At 38.2% G+C, this 23,630-nt stretch overlaps 1 long non-coding RNA gene and 1 pseudogene across 4 annotated transcripts; both read right to left on the reverse strand.

The window, feature by feature from the left end:
* Positions 1-3,638: 3,638 nt before the first annotated feature.
* LOC129505553 (uncharacterized) lies at positions 3,639-21,309 on the reverse strand. Of its 4 annotated transcripts, none has more exons than XR_008663550.1 (5): positions 20,290-21,309; positions 10,335-10,425; positions 6,838-6,999; positions 5,682-5,890; positions 3,639-4,967 (listed from the first exon to the last, which is right to left on the reverse strand). It is a non-coding gene; the product is annotated as an uncharacterized LOC129505553 (long non-coding RNA). The 4 variants fall into 4 exon arrangements; XR_008663552.1 differs by lacking the exon at positions 3,639-4,967 and adding an exon at positions 19,667-20,063 and having other exon boundaries at positions 4,980-5,890; XR_008663551.1 differs by lacking the exon at positions 5,682-5,890.
* Positions 21,310-21,525: 216 nt separating this feature from the next.
* On the reverse strand, positions 21,526-22,185 carry LOC129505552 (peptidyl-prolyl cis-trans isomerase A-like; annotated as a pseudogene).
* Positions 22,186-23,630: the final 1,445 nt, after the last annotated feature.

Below are 23,630 nucleotides of genomic sequence, written 5' to 3' on the forward strand. Positions count from 1 at the left end.
AGATGAGGATAGAAGACAGAATAGAGAGTACCCTAGCAGTTTACATAAAGCACTGTACCTATGTAATCTTAGCTGTTAATAAGTGAAATAGATGTTTGCACATATATCTCCTGAGAAAAGAAATATCATTGACAACCACCTTAATTCTTTAAAAACGCATGAAAAATGGACATTATTTAATAATTTAAAAAATCCATCCAAAGGTCTAATTATGCAGTTCTGGGTTAGACATCCTACAAAGAAATTGTTTATGCTTATCAGCAACTTGTTCCAGATCTCTAGTATTCATTATTCAAGGCCAATGTAAAACTTCTCAAAATTAAATCTATAAAGGATTACATTAAAAAATGTAATGCATTCCAACAAATGCTGGAATATATCCTGAAAGTACCAATGAAGATAAACTTCATATTGAATAAAACATAGCCTTCAGTCTAAACCAAATTTTTTGAGCATTAAGAGTAAGATTTGGGGAAATAGAGCCTTATCACAAATGTAATCGTCAACCTCAAACTGTCATTCACCCTTTTACTCCTGGATCAGCAGCACAGCCTCTGGGACTTAACCTATTAGCACTGTGTTTTTCATCTGCTTCTCTTAACAAATGTTTTTTCCTAGGAAAGTGGGTACCATCGTCTTTGTAAATTACATTCCTGTATTATTTAAAGGGTAATGTGGAAAAAAGCAAAGAGAAGAGACCATCACCATCATGACCTCAAGCCCAGAACAAATGGAAACTTTGCAGAGTACTTTCGTTTCTAACGACAAAGATACAAGAAAGAATATCACAGGGGAATAAGTGCATTGAACACTTTATAAGTTTAAAACAAAAGAGTTTTTAATAAAACCACCGTTTTGCACCAAAAAATAAAATAAAATAAAATAAAATAAAATACACATAACTAGCCAATTCTTTAAGACTAAAATAAATCTAAACCAAGTGACAGTCTGCAATTAAACTCTGCTTCTTTTTGTAGCTGTATTTTCATTTAGCCGGACGTAAAATTGAAGGATTATGCATAAAGCCATAATGTTTATCTGTTTCAAGCTTACTTGTCAAATTTAAGACGCAGTCAGGGCTGTGAGCACGAGATCCTTGGCAAGCATGCACTCTGCCTCCACCCCCTCATGTAAAGCATGTATGTGCCTCTCTTAAGGCTGTGGGATAAAAAGCAAGAATATGCCATATGAGACCACAGCTTGCATCTTTCCTCTGTAATTTCTCTACCTCTCAAAATCCAGTCTTTTCTTTGCATCAGTGAGTTGAATAATTAACTCATTTAACATTTGTCTTGTTACCATGTACTACTGATAGTTAATGTCTGGAGTACAAGATCTACACCTAGAAATTGAAAAAAAAATTCAACAAGTATCTCCCTTGCTTCATTTTTTTAAATATCTTCACTGCCTACACCACCGCTCTATACAGTACAGTGATTTAATAGTTACTTGTCCAAATAAGATAATTCAGAGGGGGAAAAATCAGATTATTTAAAAATAAGCAGATATGGTTAACTTAAATTCTAGAAAAATTTATGTTTGCAAATTGCAGCTGGAATTACACATCTGATTCCATTAATGCTTTATTTTGTGATTTTTAGCAGGCATTAAATTTTGAGTCACCAAAAGTATTTATCTCATTAAAAACTCATAAAAATTAGTGTTTTTTTTGGGTTTTCATAATTTTTAAACAAATTTATTTACTTATTTGAGACAGAGAGTGCGTGCACATGGGTGTGCATCTGCACACGCTGGGGGAGGGGCAGAGGGAGAGTGAGAGAGAGAGCATCTCAAGCAGACTCTGAGCTGAGTGTGGAGCCTGACACAGGGCTTGATCTCACGGCCCCAAGATCATGATCCACACTGATATCAAGAGTTAGATGCTTAAACAACTTATCCACCCAGGTGCCCCAGAATTTTCCAGTTTTTTTTAAAAGGAAGATATAAATTTAGATAGCTAAAATGCTCCTTTACCACACTAAAAAAATTACTGTGTATCCTCTATTATAAACTTATATCCGCATCAAAGAATTCTAAGTACATCATCAAGTATGATAAAATAAAATCAAGGTGCTAAAATAAAAATAGAGGAGGAAAAAAATGTTATTCTAAATTAGATTTCTACTCAGTAACTAGAATTGACATGCAACCAAGAGAAAAGAAGTGTTTCAGCCCAGCCTGAAAGGCATAATTGGATATAATCTCTAGTTCAGATCAATAAGAAATTTTCAAAGAACTTGCATTATCTCACTATAATGCCTTCTCTTTCACTGGTGCAATGCCTATAAATAAATAAAATAAACACTCCTCTCTACCTTGTCATAATGGGCAATACTTCAGAGGAGGACAGCAGTTCTGAAATAGGTCATCTGAGTTAGAAAGAGTTGAACTTTCCTATACTTCTTCACTAAACATAAAAGAATGGTCTCATTATATATATAACCAATGCCAAGTGACAAAAACTGGTCCAAATGTCCAGGTCCCCCAAATCCAAGTCTGAAAGGAAATTTGATAGCAGCCCTAAAAATTCATACATTTGCTGTAATTTTTCTCATTATGTTTCATGAGCACATCATGGTTTTCCTCTAGAGCATACTGGCCCAGATTAAATTGAAACATGCTCCCTGTCACTCTTACCCCTGGTGAAAACTTTTCCCCCTATTTACTGGACAGATTCCTCTTGAGGTAGTATAGAGAATGTGACTCGGATCCCACTTTCTCTAGCTTTCCTGTTTTCTTAATTTTTTTTTTAAAGTAAAAGAGTCTGCAGAGTGGTTTAAACACTTATCATTAAAAGTCATCAGAATACAGCCAGGTCTCCTGGTTTTTGCCTTCAAGTCCTGCCTCTGCCTGGAGCCACACTAAATACATCACTGCCCTTCCTCCCACCTCCCTCAGCCTCCAAATAATTTAAGTGTGGGGAAGAAAGTGGATGCAGTCATCACCCACAGCAGAATTTCAAGAAACTCTCCTTCCCATATTGTTACCTTATAGCCAGACTGCCTAGTTTGTGTTGTTACTGTGGAACATAGTCAACAACGTAGTTGGCTGGCGATATTAGTTTCAGGTGCACAAATGTAGTGATTTGACAATTCTATACATTATGAAATGCTCACCACAGTAAATGTAATGACAATCCGCCACCATACGTAGCTATTAGAATATTTTTCATTATATTCCCTATGCTGTACTTTTCATCCCTGTCTTATTTATTTTATAACCAGAAGTTTGTACCTTCTAATCCCCTTCATCTGTTTCACCTGCTTCCACCTTCCTCCCCTCTGGCAACTACCAGCATGTTCTCTGATTTTTTGAGTTTATTTCTGACTTTTTGTTTGTTTACTCTGTTTTTTTAGATTCCATATAGAAGTGAAATCAGATGGCATTTGTCTTTTTCTGTCTGATTTCTTACACTTACACAGTGCCTAGATTTGAATCTCAGCTTTGTCAGTTTTGGTTACCCAGCTTTCAGTGAGTTTTTTTTAAAATAAATTTATTTTTTATTGGTGTTCAATTTACCAACATACAGAATAACACCTAGTGCTCATCCTGTCAAGTGCCCCCCTCAGTGCCCATCACCCATTCACCCCCAACCCCCGCCCTCCTCCCCTTCCACCACCCCTAGTTCGTTTCCCAGAGTTTGGAGTCTTTATGTTCTGTCTCCCTTTCTGATACTTCCCACTTATTTGTTCTCCCTTCCCTTATATTCCCTTTCACTATTAATCATATTCCCCAAATGAATGAGAACATACACTGTTTGTCTTTCTCCGATTGACTTACTTCACTCAGCATAATACCCTTCAGTTCCATCCACGTTGAAGCAAATGGTGGGTATTTGTCATTTCTAATGGCTGAGGAATATTCCATTGTATACATAGACCACAGCTTCCTTTATCCATTCATCTTTCGATGGACACCGAGGCTCCTTCCACAGTTTGGCTACTGTGGACATTGCTGCTAGAAACATCGGGGTGCAGGTGTCCCGGAGTTTCATTGCATCTGAATCTTTGGGGTAAATCCCCAACAGTGCAATTGCTGGGTCATAGGGCAGGTCTATTTTTAACTCTTTGAGGAACCTCCACACAGTTTTCCAGAGTGGCTGCACCAGTTCACATTCCCACCAACAGTGTAAGAGTGTTCCCTTTTCTCCGCATCCTCTCCAACATTTGTGGTCTCCTGCCTTGTTAATTTTCCCCATTCTCACTGGTGTGAGGTGGGATCTCATTGTGGTTTTGATTTGGATTTCCCTGATGGCAAGTGATGCGGAGCATTTTCTCATGTGCATGTTGGCCATGTCTATGTCTTCCTCTGTGAGATTTCTGTTCATGTCTTTTGCCCATTTCATGATTGGATTGTTTGTTTCTTTGGTGTTGAGTTGAATAAGTTCTTTATAGATCTTGGAAACTAGCCCTTTATCTGATACGTCATTTGCAAATCTCTTCTCCCACTCTGTAGGTTGTCTTTTAGTTTTGTGGACTGTATCCTTTGCTGTGCCAAAGCTTCTTATCTTGATGAAGTCCCAATAGTTCATTTTTGCTTTTGTTTCTTTTGCCTTCGTGGATGTATCTTGCAAGAATTTACTGTGGCTGAGTTCAAAAAAGGTGTTGCCTGTGTTCTCCTCTGGGATTTTGATGGAATCTTGTCTCACATTGAGGTCTTTCATCCATTTTGAGTTTATCTTTGTGTATGGTGCAAGAGAGTGGTCTAGTTTCATTCTTCTGCATGTGGATGTCCAATTTTCCCAGCACCATTTTTTGAAGAGACTGTCTTTCTTCCAATGGATAGTCTTTCCTTCTTTATCAAATATTAGTTGACCATAAAGTTGAGGGTCCACTTCTGGGTTCTCTATTCTGTTCCATTGATCTATGTGTCTGTTTTTGTGCCAATACCACACTGTCTTGATGACCACAGCTTTGTAGTACAACCCTTTCAGTGAGTTCTTAAGTGTTCCAGGTCTGTTTCCTCATCTGTTAAGTAGGAACAAATAATGACTACCTCCTATGGCTGCTAGGAAGATTAAGTGAATTAAATGTGCCAGGTCCTTAGAAGAGTTTCCACAGGATAGCAATAATTTCCAAGGCCCTACCCCACCATCCTCATAAACCACTCTAAATAGATACCCTGGGCTGGCTCTCTTCTCTCCCTTAACCCCTCCTCTTCTTGTCTTCATTAATTTTCTCTAGCCAACAGTTCTTTGACCTTTCCAAAATAAATTATTTTAGCCTCCTCAAGCTTCTCCAGCTTTTCTTCCACTACTTTTCCAATTAACCCTATTCTCTTAGAAAGGAGAAGGACAGGGAAAGACTGTAAAACTTACCTGTGTTGATTCTTTTCAAAAATTTCTATCACATAAGTTTAGGACTATCCATGACTCTCATTTCTAAAAAGGCACTGCTATATATCTATTACACTTAGTAGATTACAAAATCAACAAAAAGAACTCCTGAAAATTTTTATTTAGTTGAAAGATTGCATAGGAAGAAGAGGCAAATGAGATTATATATTTCACTGAATCTTAAAAATCTTCCTTAACTCCCTGGACTATGTTATAGTTCAAACTTTAGTATTCAATATTCAGTTTCTCCATTCAAGCAGCTTTCCGGAGTCAGTGCCTATGTCTTAAAGGGTCGCTAAAAAGTACCAGCCCATTTTGTAAGCAATCAATAAAGTAAACTGCTCACCGATTGTTCATAAAATCACACTTAGGTTCCGTAGGAAGTAGTTGAAATTGGTGTTGGCTGGGGATCCCTGGGTGGCTCAGCAATTTAGCGCCTGCCTTTGGCCCAGGGCATGATCCTGGAATCCCGGGATCGATTCCCACGTCGGGCTCCCTGCATGCAGCCTGCTTCTCCCTCTGCCTGTGTCTCTGCCTCTCTCTCTCTCTCTCTGTCTATCATAAATAAATTTTTAAAAATCTTAAAAAAAAGAAATTGGTGTTGGCTTACTCAATACAGTTGGAATAACACACCACACAAAAGGGAAGGTACCAAATTAATTCTGCCTCATTGATGAGCAAAAACAGTGAAAGGCTTTTTCTTTTTAAGCTTAGAAGGTAACAGATCAGTTAAGTCAAGGACTGCACTGGTTATCATGGGAGTATAGCTGGCTGATTAGCCTAAGTGCTGATGACCTCTTCATATAATTTTATCATCCCTTATGTCTCATAAAAGCTCTGTTAGTTCTATGTCTCCTTTTAAAAAATAACATTGATTGATCACTTTTAAAGTGCCAGGAGCTACTAGCATCCATGAATGCATCTGTCCTTCACAACAAGCCCAGGAGACAGGTCCTTTCATAACACCCAGTTTGTACCTGTGGAAACCGAAAACCAAAGGGATTAACCAATTCCATCCTGGGCTACATATCAAGGAAGTGGTAAAGATGGCATCCAAGTCCAGAGCAAGCACTCTTAACAACTGCTCCCAAAAGCCTTACTTATGGCTCTCCATCTTAATTTCAAAAATTTTGTGAGAAAAATACTTCTGTATGTACACAAAAGTAAACATTGCCCTGGGTTTGTCAACATTAGCTGTAAATTTAAAAATAATTCTGAGGGCACCTGGGTGGCTCAGTGGTTGAGCGTCTGCCTTTGACTCAGGGCTTGGTTCCTGGGGTCCTGGGATCTACTCCCGCATCAGGCTCCCCTGTTCAGGGAGCCAGAGCCCACTGAAGAAGGTAGAGAATGGAGAGAGCCAGCAAGGCCTTTAAAAAGGGGTGGTTGGAAACTCTCCCTTTAGTGATGGGATTAGGTCTCCAGTGAGTGTTACTAAAGCTGGGTTTGTTCTGGAAAATGCTTGGTGTGGGTGAGCTTTTGTGGAGACCAGTAAAGAGCCCCACCTTCCTATCCAGTCATTACAGGGTAGAGCAGAGACAGCAGGAAAGGATGCAAGAACACGGAGGCAGGCCGATCAAGGATGCTCAGGAAGCCAGCCGGAATCTTAGGGAGAGCTCTCGACAATCACGGTCTGGGGCCTGCACCTGGACCCACGTCAGTCAGATCTGGAAGTGAGCAGAGAGTCCTTGGCTAAGAGTGAGGTTATATATTCATGGAAGCAAATTTAAATCATCCCCACTGAAACAGCTAAAAGTTTGAAAAACTGATAGTACCACGTGTTGCCAAGGATGTGAAGCAACTGGAACTCTGATACATTGCTGGTAAGAACGCACATGGTGCAGCCACTTTGGGAAAGAGTTTGAAGTTGCTTATAAAATTAAACACTTACCATATGACCTAGCAATTCCCCTCCTATATATTTACCTGAGAAAAATGAAAGCATTACGTCCACACAAAGACTTGTATGCAAACATGACAGTGGCTGCTTTCATAATAGTGGCTTTTTTCATAAAACTGCAAACAAGTGTCTATCAAACAATGAATGAATGGTCAAACTGATATATTCACACCACAGAATAAATTACTTGCCAAGAAGAAGGAAGAAATTACTGAAGAAGGAAAAAATTACTGACACAGGCAACAACATGAATGAATCTCACAAACATGGTACTCAGTGAAAGAAGCCAGACACACAAGACAACGTATAGGATAGGTAGGACTCCATTTATAGGACATTTGAGAAGAGGCAAAAAAACAATAGAGACAAAGACAGACTGGTGATTATTAGGGGTCAGGGGTTGGGGAAGGGCAAGGAGGTTGGCTGCTAGGGGGACAGAGACATATCTGAGGTGACAGAAATGTTTTATATCTTGATTACAGCAGTGGTTACATGACTGTGTGCACATTTGTCAAAACTCCTCAAACTGTACAATTAAAATGTGTGAATTTTATCGTGTTAAATTATACTTCAAGGGGATCCCTGGGTGGCGCAGCGGTTTGGTGCCTGCCTTTGGCCCAGGGCGCGATCCTGGAGACCCGGGATCGAATCCCACATCGGGCTCCCGGTGCATGGAGCCTGCTTCTCCCTCTGCCTGTGTCTCTGCCTCTCTCTCTCTCTCTCTCTCTCTCTCTCTCTGTATGACTATCATAAATAAATAATAAAAAAATTATACCTCAAGACAGCTGGGATTATTGTTGTTTGTTTAATTTATTTTTTTTAATTTTATTTATTTATTATAGTCACACACACACAGAGAGAGAGAGAGAGAGAGAGAGAGAGAGAGAGGCAGAGACATAGGCAGAGGGAGAAGCAGGCTCCATGCACCGGGAGCCCGACGTGGGATACGATCCCGGGTCTCCAGGATCCCGGGTCTCCAGGATCGCGCCCTGGGCCAAAGGCAGGCGCTAAACTGCTGCGCCACCTAGGGATCCCTGTTTGTTTAATTTAAATAATCCGCACAGGTCATCATAAAAAGAGAAACACATATACACAGAAGGGCAATCCCACTCAATTCACCCTGATTTTGTTGCACACTCTCATGAGTTCCCCCAGTTTCCAATGTTGGTGGACTGTTTGCACTATTTAGAAAGAGGACAGTATGATTTAACCTGGGTCTCTTGGCCAGTACAAAGTTAGATTGGGGGCCACAATTTTACTTAAGTAAGTAGAAGCTGAACACCATCTTCTCAAGTGCACAGAATCACAGCCTTTGGTTTATTAACTAGGGCTATCAGATAAAATACAGGAAGGCTAATCAAATTTAATTTCAGATGAGCAACAAATCATTTTTAGCATAACTGTGTCCCAAATTTTGCAAGGTACATGTTTTTTGTTTGCTGTATCTGGCAACCTCATCATTAATCCATGCATGGTCTTTTCTATATTCATCCACATAATTAACTAACCAATTAAATTATCCAATTAATAATTAACTGAATAATTAATCTCATCATCATGTTTTCACTGCAAGGATATTTAGTGACTTTGACTCTAAGTTTCCCCTTAAGAAACCACACAGCAGCCATAAAGCACTGAGAACTTATTTCAGACTAATGAAAAGTGATTCCTTTAGCATCCTGTCCTTTAGGATCCTGTTAGTCAAATTGTGCCCCACAGACTCAGGGGGTCATCATCAACTTGGTCCTTGTTACAAAAGAATCTCATGCCCACCTAGACCTACAGAATTCAGAAATTGCATTTTAACAAAATCCCCGTATGATAAATCTGCACACTAATGTTTTAGGAGCACTGGTTCAGAAAGCTGTGTTTTAGGACAATTCCCAGGAACATAGCAGGTGAAATGGAAGGAAACTGATGGCAAGTATAGAAGCCTCTTACGAAACCATTTTAAAAAGTTCAAGCATTACTTCAATATCTGAATTATGGCAATAGTTTTGAATGGAAAGGAGCTGAAGTGAAAAACACTCCAATGGAAAAAAATCAATGGGATTTGGTAAAGGACTAGATGGAGGAGAGAAAGATGTCAGAATGTGAATGTAAGTCAAGTAGAAGCATTAAGTGTTCCTAGCACCTTCGGCAGTAGTTCTGTGGTTCTTGAACCTAGCTGCATGTTGTAATCACCTGGGAGTCTTAAAATACTGATGCCTTGGTCCCAACTCCAGAGACACTGATTTAAAGTGAAGCCTGGGCATTAAAAATTTCTAAATACTTCCCGGGTGATTTTAATGTGCATCCAAGATTAAGATCCCCTAGCAGACACACTTTCAATCCATTTGTTTCACTTAGAGTAGCGGTTTTCAACCCTGGCTACACTGCAGAATTATTTGGAGAGCTTTAAAAAGGTATCAGTGTCTACACTCTGCTCATAGAGATTCAGATTTAACTGGTAATATTTTAGAAGTTCCTCAGTTGATTGTAATGTGCAGCCAGAGTTGAAAACATGTAACTGAAACATACAATTTGGTTGATAATTTATTAATTTTTTCCCAAGTAAGTATGAATGAAGAGGGAATTCAGGGTTAACAGAAACCAAACCTTCTAGTTAGGTGAAATATAAACCCAAACATTCCATTTGCTTGTTATAATTTCATAATGAAACTTACTTGGAATTAGCTACAATTTTCATGTTTTCAAAACCTCATTTTGAGTCTCTCCCAAAAATCGGTTGATAATCATTACAACTGGATAACCCCTTTATGAAATAAGCATTATTCAGACACTTCCAATAGAATTGAAATAAATGGATTCCAGCCACAACCAAAATTATGTATCTTAGGATAGAATAAGGTCCTAGGGTGGTGATGGGGGGTGAGGTAAGGAAATAAAACGTCTGAAATCTATTTCTAAGTCAAAGTAAAGATTCAGCCCTCTCTAAAGTCTAAGTAATAATTTTTATTATTATTTAGCATAATATTTAAGTACTTTGTAGTTAACCTGTCACAATAGTATTATTTCATAAGTATGCAAAGTGTAGCTTTATTTTTTTAAAAAAAGAAAATGTTTCCAAATGACCTTTTATAAAATGGAAAATTGGCTTACCTCTTTCCTATGATTCTTAATTGGCATACAAAGAATACTCTTGTGTCTTGTAACCTGTAATTTGGTCAACTTCTGCATTGAACGGAGGATCCTAGTAAGGAAAAAGAAATTCAATTTAATGACTGACCTGTTCAAAGACTGATTTGATTTTTCTGATTTATAAGATTAGAAAAATCTAACCTTCAACTTACCTTATTGCTCTGAATGACAATTTTATCATTGGAAAGACATCAAATCATGTAAGTAACTATCATTTTTGACAAAGATAAATTTATGTTTTTTAGTAGCTAGTGCTCATGAGAAACAAAGTAAAATACAGACTCCAATGTTCAGAAATAAAGAAAACTCAAAATATTAACCAATTTAGACAGCATGCCTTAAACCCATGAAAAAGTGGCAACTATTTGCCTATTCCCATCTTGCTATCTAATACTCCTGTGCTATCCAAAGGAACACATCTCTGCTCTGAAACTATAAAATCTACCAACTCCAAAACAACCTGCCTAATATTGACTTTAATTCCCTTGTAATGGTTGCTTATATATTACCTCTTCTATTTCAGGTGTTCATAAGAATTTTAAATATATCATGTATATGTGTGCATAAAAAAAAGTTGCATCGCCTCAGTCAGACTGTAAATGATTCCTTAATCTTTGTATTTCTTTTTCCTTTCACAAGTACATCATACACATTCAATAATCACAAAGGACTTCTCAGAGTGGTAAAGGTTCTAAATGTGATTAAAGAAAGAAAGGTACAAGCTATTTTCCCTTGAACTTTAGATTGGGAAGATTAAAGTTAGGCTATAAACTTTAGGCGGGACTTTTTTTTTTTTTTGTTCCCTCACTAGACTTCCAAAACTTGCACAAGAACTCAAAACCGTTTGTTAAAATAAATGAAGGAATTCATTTACAAATGATATCATAATTATCAGTTGTGGTCATTTTTGTCTTATTATAGTTTAAAATAAACATTGTAGGTAAGAAGGAAAACATACTAGAGGAAGTGGACAGATACTACTATAGGAGATAAGATTAGAATTGAAACAAACATACCAGAACATAAATATGTAAAGGAGTGTTGTTCCCCTCAAAGCAAAAGCCTTGGGAAATTACATGTTCAACCTAATAATAGCAACACTGCTCTAAAAACTCTGCTTTTGGAATTCCCTTCAGAGAATATGGAATAGCCACACTGGAAAATCCTCATCTTTGAAGGTCATTTATGTATTTATTTTTAATGAGTCTAAAGTCATGCAACATCAAAGCTGTGAATTAAATAAATTATTACAGTAGATTCCATCATCTGGGGTCAGAAATGAGGCCAATTTTCCCAGGAGAGGCAAACTTGGCATTAAAGGCAATTTCAAAAAAAAAAAAAAAAAGTTATAAAATGGTAGAAAACCAGTATAAATATTTTACATTATAAAAAAACACTACTGCATTTTTGCTTCTTTTTTTTTTTTTGCAAACATGTTCAAAGTTACATTGAGACACAGAGAAAATATTGGCTGAATATTTTTTTTAAATTGTTCTTAATATACTATATTGGAATGTATCTAAAAAGGTGGACAGGACACTGATATTGATGAATTAAAGAAGTGACAAAATTATTAACATATATAGTGGGGTTGTTCTACAAGCTAATTATCAAAATATGAGTATAAATGCATCCTCAACAATTATTTTGTCAATAAATATTTGAATTATAAGACCACTTTATGAGGAAGAGGACTAAACAACAATCCAATCAAAGCAATAGAGTTTGACAAACTGGAATTAACAGGGCTTTCACAGCTTTGGAGGCATACCAGGAATTTAAAATCAACAGCAGCCCTGGATTCCATTTCATTGAAGGAGGTGGGAGTAATGTGTGTGCTTCAAATTCACTTTAGGTGAAATCTGGCATCTCAAGGATTTTCTGATCAGTGCGCTCAGCGCAAAGGCAATATGCAGATAGATCTTTAACCCCTTTAGGTCCAGGAAACACCCAAGAAAAAAGCAGTAGTGTAAAACAAAACAAAATAAAGCCTTAGATATCCACTTGCTAAAATAAAGCAATTGGTACCAGACTTGCCCTCTTAGTGAAAACTGTAAGACTGGACCAAATGTATGAGACAACTAAATCACAAGTCATGAAAAAGGGAACACAGAACAACCACTCTGGCTTTCTTCCTGGTGGCATTTTCCTGCTGGCAAGAAGGCAGGCAGTATCCAAGTGTAGCAAGGGTTCCAAATGGAACTGAAAGACTTCAGGGCTTCTAAAGTGGCTAAAATTTGCACAGCAAAGTACCTAATAAGAGAGCTATGCTGGGGGGTCTAGGGGGAGAGATAAAAGGAAGACTGAATGGCTACTCACTTCACACATGTATAGGGCAAGACTCATAAGAGAACCAGCTAAAAATTATGTTGAAGGTTGAAAGCAGAATGGGATACAATTAGGGAAGAAATGTTTGGAGACACTGGAGTTCCAGCTCAGCCATTCCATCTCAAGCATTCAGTTGACACAAAAAAGCCACTCCTTAGGGGTAAGGACCATACCCTAGGTTTGGGGGGCATTCCCTAAGACCATATTCAAAACTAAAATATATCCACCCAATAATAACAAGCCTGACAGGACCAAAAAGATCTTTCAGTAATTGCACCACCCTATTTTAAAGAAAGATGGTAGGATCCAGCCCTGCAAGGAAACACGTACAATGTCCAACATACAATAAAAAATCACATCATGGGTGAAGAAAACAGGAAATTGAAAGGTCATTCAGATACTGAAATTAACACAGCAGGACTTTAAGGCAGCTATCATAAATGTACTTAAGGACTTAAAGACAAATGTGGTAATGAACAGATGGGAAACTATGAAAAAATAATAGAATTTAAAAACTTATTTTAAAGAAACCAAATGGGAACTCTGGAGCTGAAAAGTACTGTGTCTAAAATGAAAAGTTCATTGACAGATTTGACAGTACATTAAAAACAATGAAGAAAAGACAGATCTTAAAAAGTTAGCAGAGCCTTGGTGTTTTCTGGGACAATATCAACATACACATATATATAATTGAAGTCCCAAAGAGAAGAGAATAGAGTGGAAAAATACTTAAAGACATAGGGCAAAATTTCCCCAAAGTTAGTGAAAACCTTAAACCTACACAGAGTATGAAAATTATAGATAGCAAGAAACATATAAGATCAAAATATGGAGCAGAGCTGACTTCTCATGAGAAAAATGAAGACCAAAAGAGTAGAAAAGCTCTTAAAATGTTGAAAGAAAACTACTATTAACTGAGAATTTTCTATCCAGTAAAATATCTTTCAACAACATAAGCAAAATAAAGGCATTTTCTGATAAACTAAAACTGAATTTGTCACCACCAGGCCTGTATCACAAGAAGTGCTAATGAAAATTGTTCAGCCTGAAGGGAAAGCTACCAGAATCTACATGAAGGAGTAAAGAGCTTGGAACTTGGCTTGAACATGTGCACAAATACATAAAGAACTAGGAAGCTTGGGTTTTCATTTTTGGAGAAGGAACAACCTGACAGACAAAGAAAAAGTAAAACAAAATGCACCTTGAGGTGTCAGATTGAAATTGGAGGTATCGGTAAGAATTCATTGTTTTTAATATAGGAAGCAGATAGATATAAAAGCAAATAAAATATGGGTATGTGTGTCTATTTATATCCTTCATTCCTAGCTCTGTCTACTGACATACCGGTAGCAACAAACACATACCAGAAGCAATGAACACAACCCATACTCAGATTTTAGTTTCTATCTTGATTACCATTCCCTCCAGTGAAAGGAACCACAGTTGCTTGGGAAAAAGAATGATAATAGGGCTAGGAGGAGGAAAGTATAAAACAGGCATGGAACATATTGTTAAGCCAATTAGAACTTTCAGCCCACAAGAAAATGAGAAAGCCCAGAGCGATGACAACCTATCAAAAAGATACAGGAACCTGGCAAATCTGATATAATTTGAGAATCTGATAAACTTATTGCACAAAATAAAAATCCATGAGTCCACAGTGATATGAATAAATGAATGAATGAATAAAAAAGGTAAACTCTTCTTTAAATGAGAATGCCAACTAAAAAATATAGAATGTATAATGGAGTTAGAAAATGTGGATGCTAAACTGGTAAATGTAGGTTCATAAAGAAAAGAATATTTAGGGCAGCCCGGGTAGCTCAGCGGTTTAGTGCTGCCTTCGGCCCAGGGCATGATCCTGGAGACCCGGGATCGAGTCCCATATCAGGTTCCCTGCATGGAGCCTGTTTCTCCCTTGGCCTGTGTCTCTGCCTCTCTCTCTCCTTGTGTCTCTCATGAATAAATAAATAAAATCTTAAAAAAAAGAAAAGAATATATACACAATATCAAAGCATCTTACCATAGGATATTTATTAATTATAATACAAAAACCTGTAACTTTATAGTGGAGAAACCTAGTGAACACCACTAACCAAGTTTTTAAAATTAATATCATCAACACTAGGGTAAACTAATATCACGTGTTTCCTGAAAACATATGCTGAGAAGACTATGAGTATTTAATATATATTTAGTCTTTGTCCCAGGTTCCTGGCACAGAGCTCCTAAAACCTTTGTAATTCTCTGAGAAATAGGAAAGTCTTTTGATAGTCACAGCAAGCCCTGTTTAACCATACCTAACTTCATTCTAATAAGATGAGTCATAGGGAGTGGATCCCGGATAGCTTCCAGATGGGGACCAGAAAAACCAAATGACTTCTTAGAGGGTTAGAACTTTGAGCCCCACCCTGACCTCTAGACAACAGAGAAGGGGCTGGAAATTGAATGCAGACATCAATGGATTTAATCAATCATGTCTACATAATGAAACCTTGATTAAAAAAAAAAAAACAGAACAATGACGTCTGCAGGAGTGTCTGGGTTGATGAAGATATCTATGTGCTGGGATGGTGGTGCACACCCTGGAAAGGGCATGGAATTTTTGTGTCACCCACCTCCCATTCCTTGCCCCAGTGCATCTCTTCCATTTAGGTGTTCCTGAATTGTATTCATTATAATAAAACTGTAACTGCATATGTAGTGCTTTCTTGAGTTCTGTAAGTCATTCTAGCAAATTATTGAACCTGAGTGAGGAAATCACCTGATTTGTAGATAGACATAAATGTGAGTAGCCTAGGGACTCTGTTGGTGACTGGTATCTAAACTGGGAACTGGGGACAATCTAGTGGGACTGTGAAGTCTGTACTACCTGGTAGCAGTAGAGTGTCAGAAGTTAGTTACTAGTGGTCGTTGGTGCTAACTACTAGTAGTTAGAATCAGAATTGAATTGGATTGTAGGACAGCCAGGTGGTGAAGAAGTGAAGAACTGACTTGTTTGGAAAGCCAAACAAGGTCTCAACATTGACATCGGTGGTATTTCTGCCCAAAATACCTTACTTGAATCTCCTCAAAAAGACATTCTACAAAATAACTAGCCTGAACTCTCAAAATATACATCAAGAAAGATAAACACGAAAAACGATTCCAGATTTAAAGGAGACTAAAGAGACATGACAGGCATATGCATTATATAATTTGGGATTAGATCCTTGATGAGAGGAAAAATATAACTATAAAGAACATTAATAGGACAATAGACAAAGTTTGACTACGGCCTATTAGGAAATAGCATTATATCATAAAATTTCCTGATTTTGAAAAATTATTATAATTGTATAAAAGAATATTTCTAGAAAATATTCACTGAAATATCTAGTAAAAATGTTTCCAACTTATTAAGTGGTTCAGAAAGATAATATGCATGGAGTGCCTGGGTGGCTCAGTTGGTTGAGTGACAGACTCTTGACTTTGGCTCAGGTCATGACCTCAGGGTCATGAGATTGAGCCCAACATTGGGCTCCACACTCAGGGTAGAGCCTGCTGGAGATTTTCTCTCCCTCTCCCTCTGACCCTGCCCCTACTCGTGCTCTCTCTCTCTCTAAAATAAATAAATAAATAAAATATTTTAAAAAAGAAAAATAGTATGCATATATTGCTTACATGCATTGTATATAGAAAAAGAAAATGATAGAGCAAATGGGGCAAAACAAATAACTGGAGAATCTGGGCAAAGTGTATATGAAGTTTCTTATACCAGTCTTACAACTTTTCCGTAAGTTTGAAATTACATAAAAATAAAAATAACAGAAAACAACACAGCAGTCTTACCGATTTAGGGGCTAGTTTTCTCCCACAAGGTGGCATTTTTAAGATAATCCCAAAAGATTATTAGAACACTAAAAGACAGATATACCAATTCCCAAACTATGTTCCCTGGGGCAAATTAGATCATGACATATTAGCAGATTTATCAAAACTAAAACAATTTATTAAAATTAAAACAATTGTTACTTCTTTCTCCTAAAATTCACTTTGGAAATCATTTATTCATCAGATGGAGAACTCATACTCTCATTTGAGAGAGCTCATATTTCTTTAGGAAAACATCTTGACAAAGTGAGATGTGCAAAGTGAGCTTATTTATCTAGACAAGGAATAAAAAGTAGGAATAAAGTCGCCAGGGTGGGAAGACTAGCAGTTACATGGTAAAGGTCACATGAGTAGCAATGAGACCCCTCCCTAAAAACCTGCAAGTCTTCTCCTTAGAAACCATGGTACGACATGCAGTGCCTGTCCTATGGAAACAGAACAGTAGTCTACGTTTTGCATTTCTGTTGACCTGGGAGGAAGAGGAGTGTTTTGACAATATAAATCCTTTGACAGGAAATATTGGGGAATCTTCTGTAGGACATGAAACTAAGGTGTTCAAGGCAACCTGAGATGGTCAATTTTAAGTGTCAACTTGACTAAGCTAAGGAATGCCCAAATAGCTCATAAAGCATTGTTTCTGGGTTTCTGGGTACACGTGTAAGGATGTCTCCCGAAGAGATTAGCATTTGAATCAATAAACTGAGCAAAGATCTTTACCAATACAGGTTGGCATCCTCCAAATCATTGAGGGCCTGAACAGAACGAAGAGGCAGAGGAAGGACAAATTCACTCTCTCTGCTTAAGCTGAAACATCTGTCTTCTTCTGCTCACCTCCTTCCATGGAAGTTTCTGATTCTCAGGCTTTTTGCCGGTTTGAAGAGGCAGGACTCAGAAAACAGAATGCATTTTCCTGTTCTGGCTACTTTCACAAAAGGCTCTGAGGCACTCTCTTGATCATTGGAATTAGGGGTGGGGCTGAGTAATGAATTATCCATTAGCCAAGGGGTTTCCACTGTCAACAGCAATGTAAACTGCACGTCACGTCATGGATCAACTCCACACCTTCGGAATGAAATTCCTGAGACACGATTCATTTCAGCAAAGGCCACTATAAACACAGATCAAGGGTGCTAAGGGGGAGTCAGCAATTTGAAGAGGCCACAGGATAAGAGGCTTCACCCCAGATGCACTGCAAATCAGGGACATGGGCCTCTTTCAGAAAGCAGTGCAAGAATTAGAGCATTACTGCAAAACAAAAATTATGCTGTCAAAACTTTGAAAGTGGTAAGCATATTAACCAAAATGCATGTGAGGAAGTTCTCAGAGCTGCAGCAGCTTAGAACCACACAGACGAATGAAGGCTTTCTCAGCCAAGCTGAAGCCTATTTACGGTCCTACTGTACTTGGGACTATCGTGCCCTTGAAAAGCAGAAACCCAGCTGGCACCTAAGACAGGAAGGGAATTCTGCAAATTTCACAGCAACCCTTCAGCTGTGTGCTTAATACCCATCTTGTAGTCTGCTACGGTGTGATGTTACTACAGGGCTTGCAGAAGACACGGAGATAGCTCCACAAAGTATCAAATTGGAAGAAATGGATTGTACATCCTTGTACAGAATGGATTCTGAAAAATACCTCATGATTTCGCTACCTGCACTATCATATCTGTCCCCAAATCCCTGCCCTCAGTGTTCTTCACTAGTTACCATATTTATTCACCCAGCTTCAAACCCTCACTTATCCCTGACTCCTCCAACCCCCTCACTCCCATCTTAGCTGCCACCACTGGCAGATTCCACTTCTTCACTGGAAATCCATTCCCTTCTTTTGCTCCTTAAGGCCAGTGCTCTGGTTCAGGTCCTCACTTCCTCATACTATTAAGTTGTTTATCCTCCCAATTTCTAGTACTTTTCATTTTACGACCACTGTACAGTTCATCTGGCAAATCAGTCTGAATCATAACGACCTTAATCTAACCACCATAATCTAACCACCTTCAATTATTCCTCATGGCTCTGGACCACAGACATATCCCTCAGCCTGGCATCCAAGACTCCAGTAATCTCCGGGCTCTGTCCCCATAACCCCTCAATATCTACACTATTACCCACACATGTCCATACAAGTACCACATGGTGGCTTCTTTCAACTTCTATTTACATCTGGATTTACCTTGCACACAATCTATTCAAATCCTATCTATTTTCCAGGGGCCATATCAAGCATTCCTTCCTCAAAGAAACATTTCTCTGCTCCCCAAGTAATGTCATCTCCTACATCCCTGAACCTACCACATTTTTCTTGGCATCTATTATGATCTGTTTTCTATGCTTCTTATCTATTTTATCTACTCTATAATTTTCATTCAATCAATATTTATTAGGACTTGACTAAGTGCCAGGCCTTGTGTTAAGCATCAGGAATACAGGGGTGAATAAGACTGCAATGACCCCTCAAATCACACAGAGGAGTTGCAAGCCAGGATCACCACAGAGCACTGAGAGCGTACCATAGAGAAGGTAGCTAGGCCAACTGTTCTATCAAGGTGCTAGAAAATACCTGATAAACATAGGGTCATTCAATTCAGATGCTCTGCTTAAAAACCATAATTCTATTAATAAAAAAGATCATTTTAAATGGGAAATTTGAAGAATCAGATAGTATAATATTTAAGTCCATAATTAAAGACCCATATACAATTGCAGCAAAAGTGGAAGGATGTCAAATATCCCTGCTGAAATATTTTACAGCAACAATTACCATTTTTTTAAAGACATATATTTATCTGTCTAATACAATAAATCAAAGAAAGGATGAAAAGAAAGAAAATCAGATCTTGGTGTCAATGGGACTTCAAATGAATGTAAAAAGACTACCGGTTTGGTTTTTTGACAGTTTTGGATGGAGTGCTTTAGAATCTCAGTAACATCCCCAGAATTCCATGTGGATATAACATAGATAAGGATATGTATATTCGAGAGGTAAAAAAAAAAAAAAGAAGAGAATACAACTATGAGATGAACTATGTTAAATTATCATAAGGAGAAAACCAAGACAGGGACACCGGGGTGGCTCAGGGGTTGGGTATCTACCTTTGGCTCAGGGAGTGACTCCAGAGTTTCAGGATTGAGTCCCGCATCGGGCTTCCCATGAGGAGCCTGCCTCTCCCTCTGCCTTTGTCTCTGCCTCTCTCTGTGTCTCTCATGAATAAATGAATAAAATCTTTAAAAAAATAAAAAAGGACAAGATTTCTCTATAGCCCATATCCTTGACTCAACCACCAGTAAAGAAACTCTGGCATTTACAAGATGGGAAAGTTGCAGGGTGCCTCGGTTGCTCAGTCAGTTAAGGGTCAGACTCTTGGTTTGGACTCAGGTCATGATGTCGAGGTCATGGGATCGAGCCCTGAGTGGGGCTCTGTGCTCAGCACAGAATCGGCTTGAGATTCTTGCTCCTTCCTTCTCCTTCCTCCTGTTCTCTCTCTCTTTCCTAAATAAATAAGTAAAATAAAATAAAATTTCTTAATGAATAAATAAAATAAAATATGGAAAAGTTCTTCCCATACATTCCAGTTCTAAGTTTGCAAATTACTACATTTCAGTGATTCTATTACATCTCAGTTTGAAACATCGCCCACGATTCACATCAAGTGTCCAACGTTCCACCCCATTTCTCTCCTCACCCCACTCACCGGTCTCAGTGATCCCCTATTTACCTCATAAGCATTTTTGATGTTCAAGGGCTCACCAAGTGCTGCCACATGTCCCACAATGCCTTTGTTCCATTCTAAGCGGATACGGTTATTTGAAGCTTCTTCCAGTGTTGAACCTTCTGCAACATCAAACAGGCGGCTGATGAGAAACTTGTCATTGGAGCTGTCCTCACAGACAAGAAACAGGGATAGCGATCAGCGGAGATAAGTCCATGAGTATGCAAGGAATTTTGTGACATAAGGCTGTGACATCCAAATGACTTGAAATATCTTTCACTAATTCCAAGAGTCTCGAGCACTGGTCCCCTTCATCATTATCAAACCTTCGGGGGGTTAGAGGCATCTGTTCCTTCTTTTCTGAATCAGCGAGGAAGCTCACAGTACCCTCAGAATCTTTGACGACAATGGCTCTAAGAGGCCGGTCAAATTCAGAGGCAGACATTTTCCTGCTTGGTGTTCCAGGCGCACTGCTGTCTGCACAGGGACTCTGCTGCGAGGCGCAAGAGCAAGATTCTGTGTGGCCTCTGATGCCTTCTTTACACACAGGGATGGTGTGGACTCTCGCAGCGAACCAGGCATTGACCATTTCTCTGCAGAACAGAATGCAGACATACTAAATATTTAAGAAAGAAAGATGCTATCTCTCTCTGAAAGCTGCTAACAATTATCTCACAACAAACTGCTAAGACAATAATTCAATTTTTTGTGGAAATTAAAAACAAGATGGTTTATTTCAGACAATTATATTTTGGAAAACTGTAAAGAACAATTGCTTCAGTTAGCATTATAATAAAGTCTGATGCCTATAAATAGATTTTCAGATATCTGATTTACAATGCATAAAGCATCAAGTCTGCTTCTTTGAAAAGCAGTTTGCATAAAAGACACTAAATTTGACCAGTCTTAAAAACCATAAATATAAAAATTAACTCCCTGTTTAAAACACACAACTTGTTTTGAAGTTAAATATTTGAAAATTTAAAAGAAATATTCATGAAATTTAGTTAGCTAATATGCTAAATGTTAGATAATCTTATCTATATTGCTAATATACAGATTAGATTTAGAAGAGGGAAAATATAAACAATTTGATCTGGCATCTAGAAAGATTATAGATTCTGTAAATAGTATCCTATTAATGCTTGTTCAATAATGGTACAAATGATCTCTTCTTTTTTGCGTATGTGTGTGGTTTAGGTTTTATTTCATCATCATAAACCGAACTCTGCAAACCAGCTAGACCTGGGGAAGGAACCACGGAGCCCGCAGAACTGTGGGGAGAGTGCGGAGACTCTGGGCTATTTCAAGCAGGTGGGGGTGGAGGGGTGCTCTCCTGAGCTAAAGGAAGGGTCTGGAAGTTCAGATAAAACAGGAGTTAGATTCATCAGATCTGTCCGCAGTCGGCGATGGTGATCTTGCTGGTCTTGCCATTCCTGGACTCCAAGCGCTCCACGGCTTCCACGATGTTCATGCCCTCCTTGGCCTTGCCAAAGACCACATGCTTGCCGTCCAACCACTCGGTCTTGGCGGTGCAGATGAAAAACTGGTGTTGGGTCCAGCATTGGCCATGGACAAGATGTCAGGCCCCACATGCTTCAGGGTGAAGTTCTCGTCATCAAACTTCTCCCGGTAGATGGACTTGCAGCCAGTGCCATCGTGGCGTGTGAAGTCCCCACCCTGGCACATAAATCCTGGGATAATCCTGTGAAAGCAGGTACCTTTGTAACCGATTTCCTTCTCTCCAGTACTCAGAGCACGAAAGTTCTCTGCTGTCTTTGGAACTTGGTCTGCAAACAGCTCGAAGGAGACGCAGCCCAAAGGCTCCCCGTCCACAGCGATGTCAAAGAACACGGTGGGGTTGACCATGGCTGGACAGCGAGGCCTGCTCCGGGTATACTCCTGGTATAAAGGAAGAAAATTAAAAAGTAAGAAATAGCTAATTTTAAAAATTTAGTTCAAGCAAATTTAAATTATTTAAATTATGTGAAAGAGATCCATTTGAGTTGAAGGCTTCACGGTGCATGATTTTTTTTTAAACAAACATCAGATTATACACATCAAAATGACTGTTCAAAGGATTCTGTTTCGAAAAATGTTTCATATCAATGGATAGTGCCATTACTTTAGACATTTTTGGAGCTCTTCTTTTGAAACTAACTTAGAGGAAAATTCATAAGATAAAAAAAGGATATTAGTTTTCTCCAAAAGTTAGATCTTCTTCTTCACTAAGCCCTTCTCTCAAAACTAACATATAAAACCAAAACCAAAAAAAAAAAGTAAATGCAAAAAACCCTAGAGTGACAGCTAACTTAGTAACTCTTATGCATAAGATTTGACTTTTCCCAAAACTCAAATTTACCTTCAAAAGACAAAAACTTACTAACACTAACAATGTTTAAAAGAATATGTCCATAATAAAAGCAATGCAATCCCCACTCTATAAGGACATATTGATTATTTTCACTAAAACGCCAGGACAAAAAAAGTTGGACTATACACTATTTTGGAGAGTGTTTGTATATAGGCATTCTTCAATCTTTTCGTCTGTAGTAAAAATTGTTACCACCTTGGTGGAGGGTAAACAGGCAACATCCAACCATTTTTGAAATGCATTTATCCTTTGTTCCAGAAGTTTTACACATGTGGCAAAACAAGTACAAGCATATTTCCTGTAGCACTATTTTTTATAGCAAAGATAATAAGCTACCTATACCACAACTGGAAGGCTGGTTAAATACATAATGACACATTTATACAATGGAATACAAGGCAGACATTGAAAAATACTTATTTTACTTAATAAATCTCCATAATTTATTAAGTGAAAAAAGAATACAGAGTGAAAAAAGAACAGGCTGCTTTATTTCTGAATCTCTACTAAGTTTTCCATTTTTGAGATAGTCCCTTGATTATTTTATTTTGAAGAACAATGTATTATTTGGTAAATATCTATTATTCTGAAATAGTACCAGTCTAGAATGGAGTGGGTAAAAAAAAATAATGATAACGCAGATATTATCAGGATGACCACAGAATTTCAAGTGCTGGATACAGATATAAAAGCCTTTCAAAGACCTCTTTAAGAAGAAACACTTCCATAATCCACCCCCCCCCAAATTGCAGTAGTGGTGCCAAAGACATTGATGTCAAAAATGCATGTGAAGCTGTCAAAAATGTACAGGAGGGCAGCCCAGGTGGCTCAGCAGTTTAGCACCGCCTTCCGCCCAGGGCATGATCCTGGAGATCCAGGATCAAGTCCCACATTGGGCTTCCCAGCAAGGAGTCTGCTTCTCTCTCTGCCTGTGTCTCTGCTTCTCATTCTCAAATTAAAAAACAAAAAAAAA

This window comes from Nyctereutes procyonoides, unplaced genomic scaffold (assembly GCF_905146905.1).
Source record: "Nyctereutes procyonoides isolate TBG_1078 unplaced genomic scaffold, NYPRO_anot_genome, whole genome shotgun sequence".
Classification (NCBI taxonomy): domain Eukaryota; kingdom Metazoa; phylum Chordata; class Mammalia; order Carnivora; family Canidae; genus Nyctereutes; species Nyctereutes procyonoides.